The sequence below is a fragment of the Felis catus genome, chromosome C1 (genome assembly GCF_018350175.1).
Source record: "Felis catus isolate Fca126 chromosome C1, F.catus_Fca126_mat1.0, whole genome shotgun sequence".
Lineage (NCBI taxonomy): Eukaryota > Metazoa > Chordata > Mammalia > Carnivora > Felidae > Felis > Felis catus.
This window is the reverse complement of record NC_058375.1, coordinates 141554262-141565371: the sequence shown is the minus strand read 5'-3', so window position 1 is coordinate 141565371 and position 11110 is coordinate 141554262. Positions and strand designations below refer to the sequence as shown.

Sequence of the window (11110 nt, the reverse complement as noted above, 5' to 3'; positions counted from 1 at the left end):
CTCAGGAAAGTTTTTTAAATCTTTTTGAATGTCTGCTTGCTGGTCTGTAAAGGTGGTGCACACTTGCTGTATTAACTAGTACGACATAAGTAAAACACATGTCACTTAGCAGGTACTCAAGAAATAATTCTCCTTTCCAGTGAAAAAGAAAGATACAGTGTTCTTACAATAACCAGGTGAAACTTATTTTGACCATGAGGTCTAAAAAATTTAGAACTACAGTAAAGAATTTGAGCTATGTTACTGTGCAGAGTGATTTTATTAAAATACATACAATTCCCTCAAGAGCATTGTTGGCCTTAACTGTAAAGGCAGTTCCATTAAAACCCTGCTTTCCAAGATAAAATGAACATTTGATAAATCATATTTAACTTTTCAATAGTGATTTATAATAGTCTTTATCTGAAGATATTTTTCTTCCAACTTTCCAGAGTCGAGGAACAGAGCAGACAATAGGTTAAGGGGAGAACTCCATGTTTAACTTAAAACTTTTCATCTCTGTGCTCTAATCTAAGCATTCCTTCTTCAGGTAGAGGTTTGGTATTTGAAAAGCGAAAGAATCAAGTTTCTTAGCGCTCTGTGGCCTGAAACATTTATCAAAATAAACCCCAGGAGCTGGGCCCTACACTGGCCTTTGGAGGTTAGAAGAATGTTGTGCATGTGGCCAGGGGTGTGAGAGAGGGGAGATGATTGCCCCTGAGGGACTTGCTTTCTGGAGGCTTCTGTGCTCCAGTCAGGCTGTCTCTCTATTAGTAACAAAAGACTTGCCTTCCTCAGCCCTAGGCATCTGGCTTCATTCCCAGATGCTGCTGTGAGGCCAGAGTAAAAGACACAGAAAATATCTGGGTGTTTTAGAGTCGATAATACTTGGTGCAGTAATGATGATAGTAATAAAAATTAGATTAGTTATTATATTTATAAATATGAAATATTTAATATTGATATATTTATACCTATAAATAGTATTATAAGTGATAATTGTATGAAATAAAATAACTATTTATACAATAAAAACATTGTTATGAAATAATAATATTTTGGCATACTTACTAAGAACTTCACACACATCAACTCTTTGAAATTCCAACCCAAATATTTTGATTCAGGTGCTGTTATTTCCCTATTTTACAGAAGGGGAAACCAAGATGTAGTTTAGTGAAGTAATTTCTCCTAAGTCACCTAGCAGGGAAATGAGGATAGGAACCAAGGCTGTAAACCTCTGAAGTTTAAGTTCTGTCTCACACACACTGACAAATCTACATTCAGCTTCATTTTCTATTACTGATCCGGTGACTTGAAGTATCAGCAACATATGAGATGTAAAACATCAGCAACGTAATCAATTGTGATCAATGATGCTAAAAGAGCAGTGTGTTCCTTCCCCAGAAGAAATACTGAGAATGCCCATCCCCTCTCCATCCTATTTAATGTTGCGTGCTTGGGATGGTGCTCTAATTTAATTAGCAAATACAGTAAATCAACTGAGTGAAGAGGAGGAAGCGTTTGTGATTTGGACAGAAAATTCAGATCTGCTCAGCTCAGGGCTGAGCAGGTAGATGGCAATGGAGTGGTCCACGATGTAATCCTGGTCCTTGTCCTTGGGGCCTGCACTGTAGTACATGCAGTAGCTGTGCCTCACTTGGGCTACCTGCTCAGCAGAACCAGTCAGGCCCAGCAACCGTGGGTGGAAGTCCTGTAGGTAGCGGGCCATGGCTGAGACAGTGTCCCACTCGGGGTCCACAGTAACGAAGATAGGCTGCACCAGGGGCAGGCGGGCTCAGCCTCCAGCTGCCGTACCACCTGCACCAACTTCTCCAGCTCATCTGGGCAGATGTTGGGGCAGTGAGTGAACCCAAAGTACATCAACACCCACTGACCCAGAAGTCGGCTTTGCAGCGAGCCTGCCCCCCCCTGCCTTCGGCAGGCTGAAGTCACCCTGGCCCACGGTCGCCTGGCTCAGGGCCTCCTGCCGCTGCTCCTTCTCGGCCCTGGTGGCCAGCCAGACCCCACCCAGCCCAGCCCCAAACAAGGTGGTGATCAACAGCCTAGTTTGAAGCCCAGGGCCCTGGGGCCAGCTCTGCCTGCCTGTGTCTCCAGGGCCCTGCCTTGACAGGAGCCGGCATATGTTGGGCCTTGCCTCCTGGGGTCCAAAGGAGGGCTGGGGGCTTCAGATGACAGAGCCTGTGCCAAGCCTTGGGTAGCCAAACCAGATCTATGGGACGCAGCAAAGGCAGTCATCAGAGGAAAGTATATAGCAATCCAGGCCTTCCTAAAGAAGGAAGAAAGATCTCAGATACACAACCTAACCTTACACCTAAAAGAATTGGAAAAAGAATAGCAAATAAAACCCAAAACCACTATAAGACAGGAAATAATAAAGATTAGAACAGAAATTAATGCTATTGAAACCAAAAAACAAAACAAAACAAAAAAAAAAAAAAAACAGTAAAACAGATCAATGAAACCAGAAACTGGTTCTTTGAAAGAATTAACAAAATTGATAAACCACTAGCCAATCTAATCAAAACAAAAAAGGAAAGGACCCAAATAAAATCAAGAATGAAAGAGGAGAGATCACAACCAACACAGCAGAAATACAAACAATAATAAGAGAATATGATGAGCAATTATATGCCAATATAATGGGCAATCTGGAAGAAATGGACCAATTCCTAGAAACATATACACTACCAAAACTGAAACAGGAAGAAATAGAAAATTTGAACAGACCCATAACCAGTAACGATATTGAATTAGTAATAAAAAATCTGCCAAAAAACAAGAGTCCAGGGCCAGATGGTTTTCCAGGGGAATTCTACCAAACATTTAAGGAAGAGTTAACACCTGTTCTCTTGAAGCTGTTCCAAAAAATAGAAATAGAAGGAAAACTTCCAAACTCTTTCTATGAGGCCAGCATTACCTTGATTCCAAAACCAAACAGAGACCCCACTAAAAAGGAGAACTGTAGACCAATTTCCCTGATGAACATGGATGCAAAAATCCTCAATAAGATATTAGCCAACTGGATCCAACAATACATTAAAAAATTATTCACCACAACCAAGCGGGATTTATACCTGGGATGCAGGGCTGGTTCAATATCCGCAAAACAATTAACATGATTCATCAAATCAATAAAAGAAAGGATAAGAACCATATGATCCTCTCAATAAATGCAGAGAAAGCATTTGACAAAATACAGCATCCTTTCTTGATAAAAACCCTCAAGAAAGTAGGGATAGAAGGAGCATACCTCGAGATCATAAAAGCCATATATGAACGACCCAACGCTAATATCATCCTCAATGGGGAAAAACTGAGAGCTTTCCCCTTAAGGTCAGGAACGAGACAGGGATGTCCACTCTTGCCACTCTTATTCAACATAGTATTGCAAGTCTTAGCTTCTGCAGTCAGACAACACAAAGAAATAAAAGGCATGTAAATCGGCCAGGAGGAGGTCAAACTTTCACTCTTCGCACATGACATGTTACTTTGTATGGAAAACCCAAAGGATTCCACCAAAAAACTGCTAGAACTGATCCATGAATTCAGCAAAGTTGCAGGATATAAAATCAATGCACAGAAATTGGTTGCATTCCTATACACCAACAATGAAGCAACAGAAAGAGAAATCAACAAATCGATCCCATTTACCATTGCACCAAAAACCATAATACCTAGGAATAAATCTAACCAAAGAGGTGAAAAATCTATACACTCAAAACTATAGAAAGCTTATGAAATAAACTGAAGAAGACACACAAAAAATGGAAAAAGATTCCATGCTCCTGGATAGGAAGAACAAATATTGTTAAAATGTCGATACTATCCAAAGCAATCTACATATTCAATGCAATCCCTATCAAAATAACACCAGCATTCTTCACAGAGCTAAAACAAACAGTCCCAAAATTTGTATAGAACCAGAAAAGACCCCGAATAGCCAAAACAATCTTGAAAAAGAAAACCAAAGCTGGAGGCATCACAATCCTGGACTTTAAGATATATTACAAAGCTGCAATCATCAAGACAGTAGAGTACTGGCACAAAAACAGACACTCAGATCAATGGAACAGAATAGAAAACCCAGAAATGGACCCACAAACATTTGGCCAACTAATCTTTGACAAAGCAGGAAAGAATATCCAATGGAATAAAGACAGTCTCTTCAGCAAATGGTGCTGGGAAAACCGGACAGCGACATTCAGGAGAATGTACCTGGATCACTTACACCATACACAAAAATAAGCTCAAAATGGATGAAAGACCTAGATGTAAGACAGGAAGCCATCAAAATCCTCTAGGAGAAAGAAGGAAAAACCTTTTTGATCTTGGCCGCAGCAACTTCTTACTCAATGCGTCTCCGGAGGCAAGGGAAGCAAAAACAAAAATGAACTACTGGGACCTCATCAAAATAAAAAGCTTCTGCATAGCGAAGGAAACAATCAGCAAAACTAAAAGACAACCGACAGAATGGGAGAAGATATTTTCAAACGACATATCAGATAAAGGGTTAGTATCCAAAATCTATAAAGAACTGATCAAAGTCAACACCCAAAAAACAAATAATCCAGTGAAGAAATGGGCAAAAAACATGAAGAGACACTTCTCCAAAGAAGACATGCAGATAGCCAACCGACACATGAAAAAATGCTCAACATCACTCATCATCAGGGAAATACAAATCAAAACCACAATGAGATACCACCTCACACCCGTCAGAATGGCTAACGTTAACAACTCAGGCAACAACAGATGTTGGCGAGGAAGCAGAGAATGAAGATCTCTTTTGCATTGTTGGTGGGAATGTAAGCTGGTGCAGCCACTCTGGAAAACAGTATGGAGGTTCCTCGAAAAATTAAAAATAGAACTACCCTATGACCCAAGAATTGCACCACTAGGCATTTATCCAAGGGATACAGGTGTGCTGTTTCGAAGGGACACATGCACTCCAATGTTTATAGCAGCACTATCAACAGTAGCGAAAGTATGGAAAGAGCCCAAATGTCCATCGATGGATGAATGGATAAAGAAGATGTGGTATATATATACAATGGAGTGATAGTTGGCAATAGAAAAGTTGCCATTTGCAACTATGTGGATAGAACTGGAGGGTATTATGCTAAGCAAAAGTAGTCAGTCAGAGAAAGGCAAAAATCATATGACTTCACTCATATGAGGACTCTAAGAGACAAAACAGATGAATATAAGTGAAGGGAAGGAAAATTAATATAAAAACAGGGAGGGGGACAAAACATAAGAGACTCATAAATATGGAGAACAAACTGAGGGATTGTGGGATGGGGGATTGGCTAAATGTGTAAGGGGCACTAAGGAATCTATTCCTGAAATCATTGTTGCACTATATGCTAACTAATTTGGATGTAAATTTTAAAAAATAAAATTAAAAAAAAATTAATGAGAAAAAATTATTAAAGCTATTTAGGAAAATTATTAGGCACATTCTATTAAGCTGAGCATATGTGCATCTCACAACCCAACAAATGCACTTTAGGTGCATATATATGAGGAATTCTGGCACTTGAGTTCTGGGACACGTGTACCAAAATGGTCATATAGCAGCAACAATAAAGCCTCAGACTAAAACCAACCAAAATGTCCCTCAACAGAATGGATAAATAAATTTTGACATAGTCATACAGTGGAATATTATAAAATAGTGAAAATGACCTACAGCTACATCTATTAACATAAATGAGTCTCAAAACAAAAATATAGGAGCAAAGCAAGAACAAAAAATGAAGTCACAAAAGAAATAGAAGAGTATGATTCCATTATTTAATTTCAAAATCTGGTTGAACTAAAGAATATAATCTTTAGCAATGCATACAAAGATAGTAAAATTGTGAAGAAAAGCAAAGTAATGGTAAACCAAAATCAGGATAGGTGGGGGTTGGGGCAGAGAAGAGGAGATTATCAGAGAGAGGCATACATAGACGATTTGAGTGGGTTTCTAAGGCACTGATAGTGTTCTTTCTCTGAAACTGAGTGGTGAGAACATGTGTAAGCCTTTCATTATTATTCTTTAGGCTATACATATATGTGAAATAAAGTCTTACAAATGTGTATATTGAACAACAGCAAGAGTTATTAAAGACGTATCTTTGAAGGCATGGGGCTCAGATAGTTTTGTAAGTGAGTTCAAACAAACATTACAGGTCAGATATATCTCATCCTAATCCAACTGTTACAAAGCAAAGAAACAAATACGGAAAATGTCTACATTTACTTATAATCATAATCTTGATATTAAAATCTGAAAAAGAAAGAATGCCCTGTAAAACCAACTACAGATCAAAGATAAATGTAAAAATCAAAATTACTTATATCCAGCAGCATGTTGAAAACCATTGTGATAATGGCTCAATGGTCTCCAAATGCCCATATAAAATGGAAGTTATATAGATACTAGATATGCTAAGAGAGGGCCACTAAGAAGATAAGTGATACTTATCTTCTTGGCATGCCTATTTTTTAACATTCTGCATTTTAAATTGTGAATTGTATAGGTCTTTATCTAAACCTGAGCAAGTTCGTATTGACTGATCCTTAATAAACAAAATGCCCACTGAACTTTGGAAAGAAAAATAATGGTTAGAGATATGAAATGCTGTCTTTAGCTGGATTAAAACAGTTTCATTGCAAATATGCACTCTGCAAAGTAGTGAACTTCTTGTCACCAGTGGTAATCAAATAGAGGACTGTCATTCAAGAGATTTCTCCTTGGAAAAGCTACTGGAACTGATACTTGTGAAGCTTCCAGCCTGGAAGTGGTGCACTTTTGTGAGTTAAGTGTTTCCTTTGAGTAGTTCCTGGTCTCTTGAGAAGACCGTGACGTGAAGCCCACGCATATTTACCGGCAGCATTTAAGCAAGAACTAAGGGTGATAAAACAGGTGTGAAGTCCTCTGACTTTTACACTTAGAATGCCCTACTTTACTTCAGTTGTGGAGTCCAGTGGTTGCTTACTGTAATTGAAATTCCCCTAGAGAAAACAAACAAGAACTTTCCCAGTACAATACAGAGAAGGTAGTATGTTTTATTTTGAAATATTAGTATTTTAAAATGTGCTATTTTAAAATATTAGTACTAAAAATATTAGTATTTTAGAATGCGCTGTTTCAAAGCTTTCTCTAGCATTGTTTCTTTTCTCTAGCATCCTTTCTTATTTTACAAGTAGAGCCTGAAATGTCATTGTCTTTCCCAGTCACAAAATCTCACCTCCTCTGAAATTGAATAAAGTTAAAAAACAAAAAAAGAAACCTCACATGTGTTTGTTAACATAGATTTATTAATATGTGCATGTATGAAATCCATGTACATATCTAAATATGCTTGCAACAGATAGAGAAGTAGTCTTTGATGTTATTTCAAGTAATCACTGTGAGTTCTTTATATGAAAATGTTTTCCCTACTGACAAAGAACCTTGGCTTTTAATCAGAGTTTCAGTCCCACAAAGCAACTAAGGTATATCTGATATATATTCTTGAAAACCAAAGTTCTGGGAATCATAGACCTTTCCTGCATTTGTTATTTTTGTTATTATTTTTTTAGTAGTAGAGGGATTTCTGGTTATTTTTTCTAATAACTCTTCTCTGTCTTCCTGACTTCTGTTAAAATTTTTTTTCAACGTTTATTTATTTTTGAGACACAGAGCGTGAGCGGGGATTGGGGCAGAGAGAGAGAGAGGGAGACACAGAATCTGAAGCAGGTTCCAGGCTCTGAGCTGTCAGCACAGAGCCTGATGTGGGGCTTGAAACTCACGAACCATGAGATAGTGACCTGAGCCAAAGTTGGATGCTTAAACGACTCAGCCACCCAGGCACCCCTGAGCTGGTCTTGTATGCCAAGTATTATCTTAGTCACGGTAATGTACAGTTGGGAGAAACCTAGATATTCTTCAGTAGCAGAGAGGATTGTGAAAGCCAACAACCTCAAACAATCCATAAGGAAGGAAGCTGTTTACCTAGGCCCTAACAGTTCTAAATTAGTCATGGTAACAGAAGAAAGAATTTTCCCAAGAGAGAATTGCATCAAAAAGTGTAAAAGGGACTCTTCCTTAGGCACTATTAAGAACTTCCTATTTGGTTGCCTGGTGGCTGAGTCGACTGCTGCTCAGGTCATGATCTCATGATTTGTGAGTTCAAGCCCCACATCAGGCTCTGTTGCTGACAGCTCAGAGCCTGGAGTCTGCTTTGGATTCTGTGTCTACTTCTCTTTCTGTCCCTCCACCACTCATGCTCTCTCTCTGTCAAAAATAAATAAACAGTAAAAAAAAAAAAAAAGAACTTGTTTAATGAACAACTATTACCTCCTTTTACATATTTGAACTTTATTTACTTTCTACATATGGTTCTGCATAGGGGAGTTAGCCTTTGCTGCAGTTGCAGGAACACTGGTCCTCATTAGACAAGTCAGACTGGGAACATTGAGGGGGGTTGATTTTCAACCCCAAAGGAAAAATGCAAATGTTCAAACAGAATGTTTGGCAGCATTAACTAAACCCACGTTAACTTTAAGAACATTTAGTGAATCATTCACAATTAATTTCTGAATCATTTTTGGAAGAAATAGATAGCATGAATAGCAGTTTCATCCTTCCTGATGTTAATAGTACTCCCACAGAAATAACATTACATCCCACTGCACCCTGGGGATCAGAACAGCGTCCCCTTTGTCATATTTGTGCACGCACTTAGAAATAGTAAGTTTGTGGGGCGCCTGGGTGGCTTAGACGGTTGAGTGTCCATCTTCGGCTCAGGTCATGATCTCTCAGTTCATGAGTTCAAGCCCCTCGTTGGGCTCTGTGCTGACAGCTCAGAGCCTGGAGCCTGCTTCGGATTCTGCATCTCCTTCTCTCTCTACCCATTCCCCGCTTGTGACTCTGTCTCTCTCTGTCTCTCAAAAATAAATGAATAAATGTAAAAAAAAGTAGTAAGTTTGCTTCAAAAGGAAATTTGCACAGAGTTCCCTGGCTTCATCAAAAACCTTTTCAGTCAACAAATATTGATGGACTATTGTTCTAGGCTTTATAAGGAAGGCAGAGTTTCTGTCCTCACGAAACTTACATTGTATTTGAGCAGAGAAATTCAAATTAAAAATAGTGTTATATCACCAATGAGGGCAGTCAGACTTGGGAGGAATTCTCCAGCTCTTATGGATGCATGTACGTGTTATCAGTGTTGTTCCACAGATGCCATTTTAATTATTTCTTAATTAGTCCATGAATTCCTTAAGGAACAGGAACAGTGTTCTGTAAGTCTTTGTGTCCTCTGCAGCTTTTAGTACACATTTGTTAAGATCTTGGAGAAATTACTTTCTCGTCTTTGTGAATTGTTTTCTCCTGTTGTCCAATGTCTCAGAAATTTTCTAGGAAAACATCTGGGTTTTCCCATGCTGTGATGTTGTCCTTCAATAGGTGAGATAGCATTTTTTTTTTTTTTTTACCGTAAGTGGATGGTATGGCATTTTCTAATCAGAGACTCTTAGGAAGGAAATTAGCATTTTATAGCTATTAATTCATCCCTTGTCCCTAAGCAGAAGTGTGACATGTTCCCACCTGTCACCTACTCTAAAGGCTGGTGATATTTTCGTCACGTCTTCAATAAAGAGCTGAATATGAGGGTGGTCTCAGACTGTATTGTTCACTGTTGGTAGAACTGAAGCAAGAATTCTATTTGTCAGAGCTATGCCAAAAATAACCAAACCATTTAAGACTGTATCGTCATGAATGCAACACCCTGGCAAAGCAGTTTAAGTCCATAGGCTTCAGTGTTTCAGATGTTAACAAACAGTAAGTCCTTGCAGCCTAACAACAAGTTGGAGTGAGGTGCTGAAGAGATAAGTAGGCTTTGAAATAAGATGGAAATGGCTTAGAACCAGGGCCAAATGTCTTACTTGCAAAATGATTACATTACCCCGAAGTCCACCCACCCCTCATTTTTATCCTTTTCATGGCTTTTCAGAAATGAATGCCAGTAAGCTTTTCAGTGCCATTACCACCAAGTTAATGTTTTTCTATTGTGGAATTCAGGAAATTGGAGGCTCAGAATTAATTTTTGAAATTAAGAAAGGCTTTTAGTATAGATTAGGCAAACTTGTCTTTGTGTAGCTCTTGGTTACAGTGACAGAAGAGTATTTCAGTCAATAGGTATTTGTTCCTTTTAAAATTTAACATATGCAAGGTGCCTGGGTGGCTCAGTCAGTTGAGCGTCTGACTTTGGCTCAGGTCATAATCTCGCAGTTCATGAGTTCAAGTCCCACGTTGGGCTCTGTGCTGACAGCTCAGAGCCTAGAGCCTGTTCCGGATTCTATGTCTCCCTCTCTCTCTCTCTCTCTGCCCCTCCCCCATTCACGCTCTCTCTCTCAAAAATAAACATTAAAAAAATTAAGACTTAACATATGCTATGGCTTAATAAGATTCTTCCAAGAGAAATCAGAAAATAAATTGTCCAGAGGAGTCCTCTTGGCTCTATTATGAATTTCTGACTATATATAGTTAATATTAATAGGACATGGGTTGGGGCCCATGTGGAAGAAATCTATGCTATCAACATATCTTGAAATACTGTGACTGTTAAAGTTACAGGTAATGAATCAATCATAAGTATATAAGCTGTTACTCAGGTGGTAGATTCATATTTTGGATTTATGGGTTAATATTATCCCCCTTCTATATAGGAGGAAATAGTAGCTGTTTAAACAGAAAAACAAAAACAAACTTTATAGTCATATGATATCTCCTGTTTTAGTATCAGTTGGGCACAATTTAGAAATATAATTTGGGTAAAATTATGTCTCAGAATAACTCTGTAAATATTACTATAAAATTCTGCTGTCTGGAGGCAATACCAATGGACCATGAAGATGACTCCCAGTTAGTGGACAATGACAGGGCTCAGGAGAATGAGACAGTCTTTCATCCTGCCCCTGACTGGGGCCCAAATTCTTGGACTCAGTAAAGGAGCAGTTTGTTCCCAGATGTGCAATGATGGAGTGAGAGGTGATGCTGAAGGTCACCTATTTTAGAGCTCTGTTTAGGGGCTTCTGATTCTAGCTGTGATGGAGTACCTCTTACCAGCCTACTCTT

General features: G+C 38.7%; 1 pseudogene; it reads right to left on the bottom strand.

Moving 5' to 3' along the window:
- Positions 1-1477: 1477 nt before the first annotated feature.
- Positions 1478-11110, bottom strand: part of LOC101085649 — a 33136-nt pseudogene continuing 23503 nt past the window's right edge.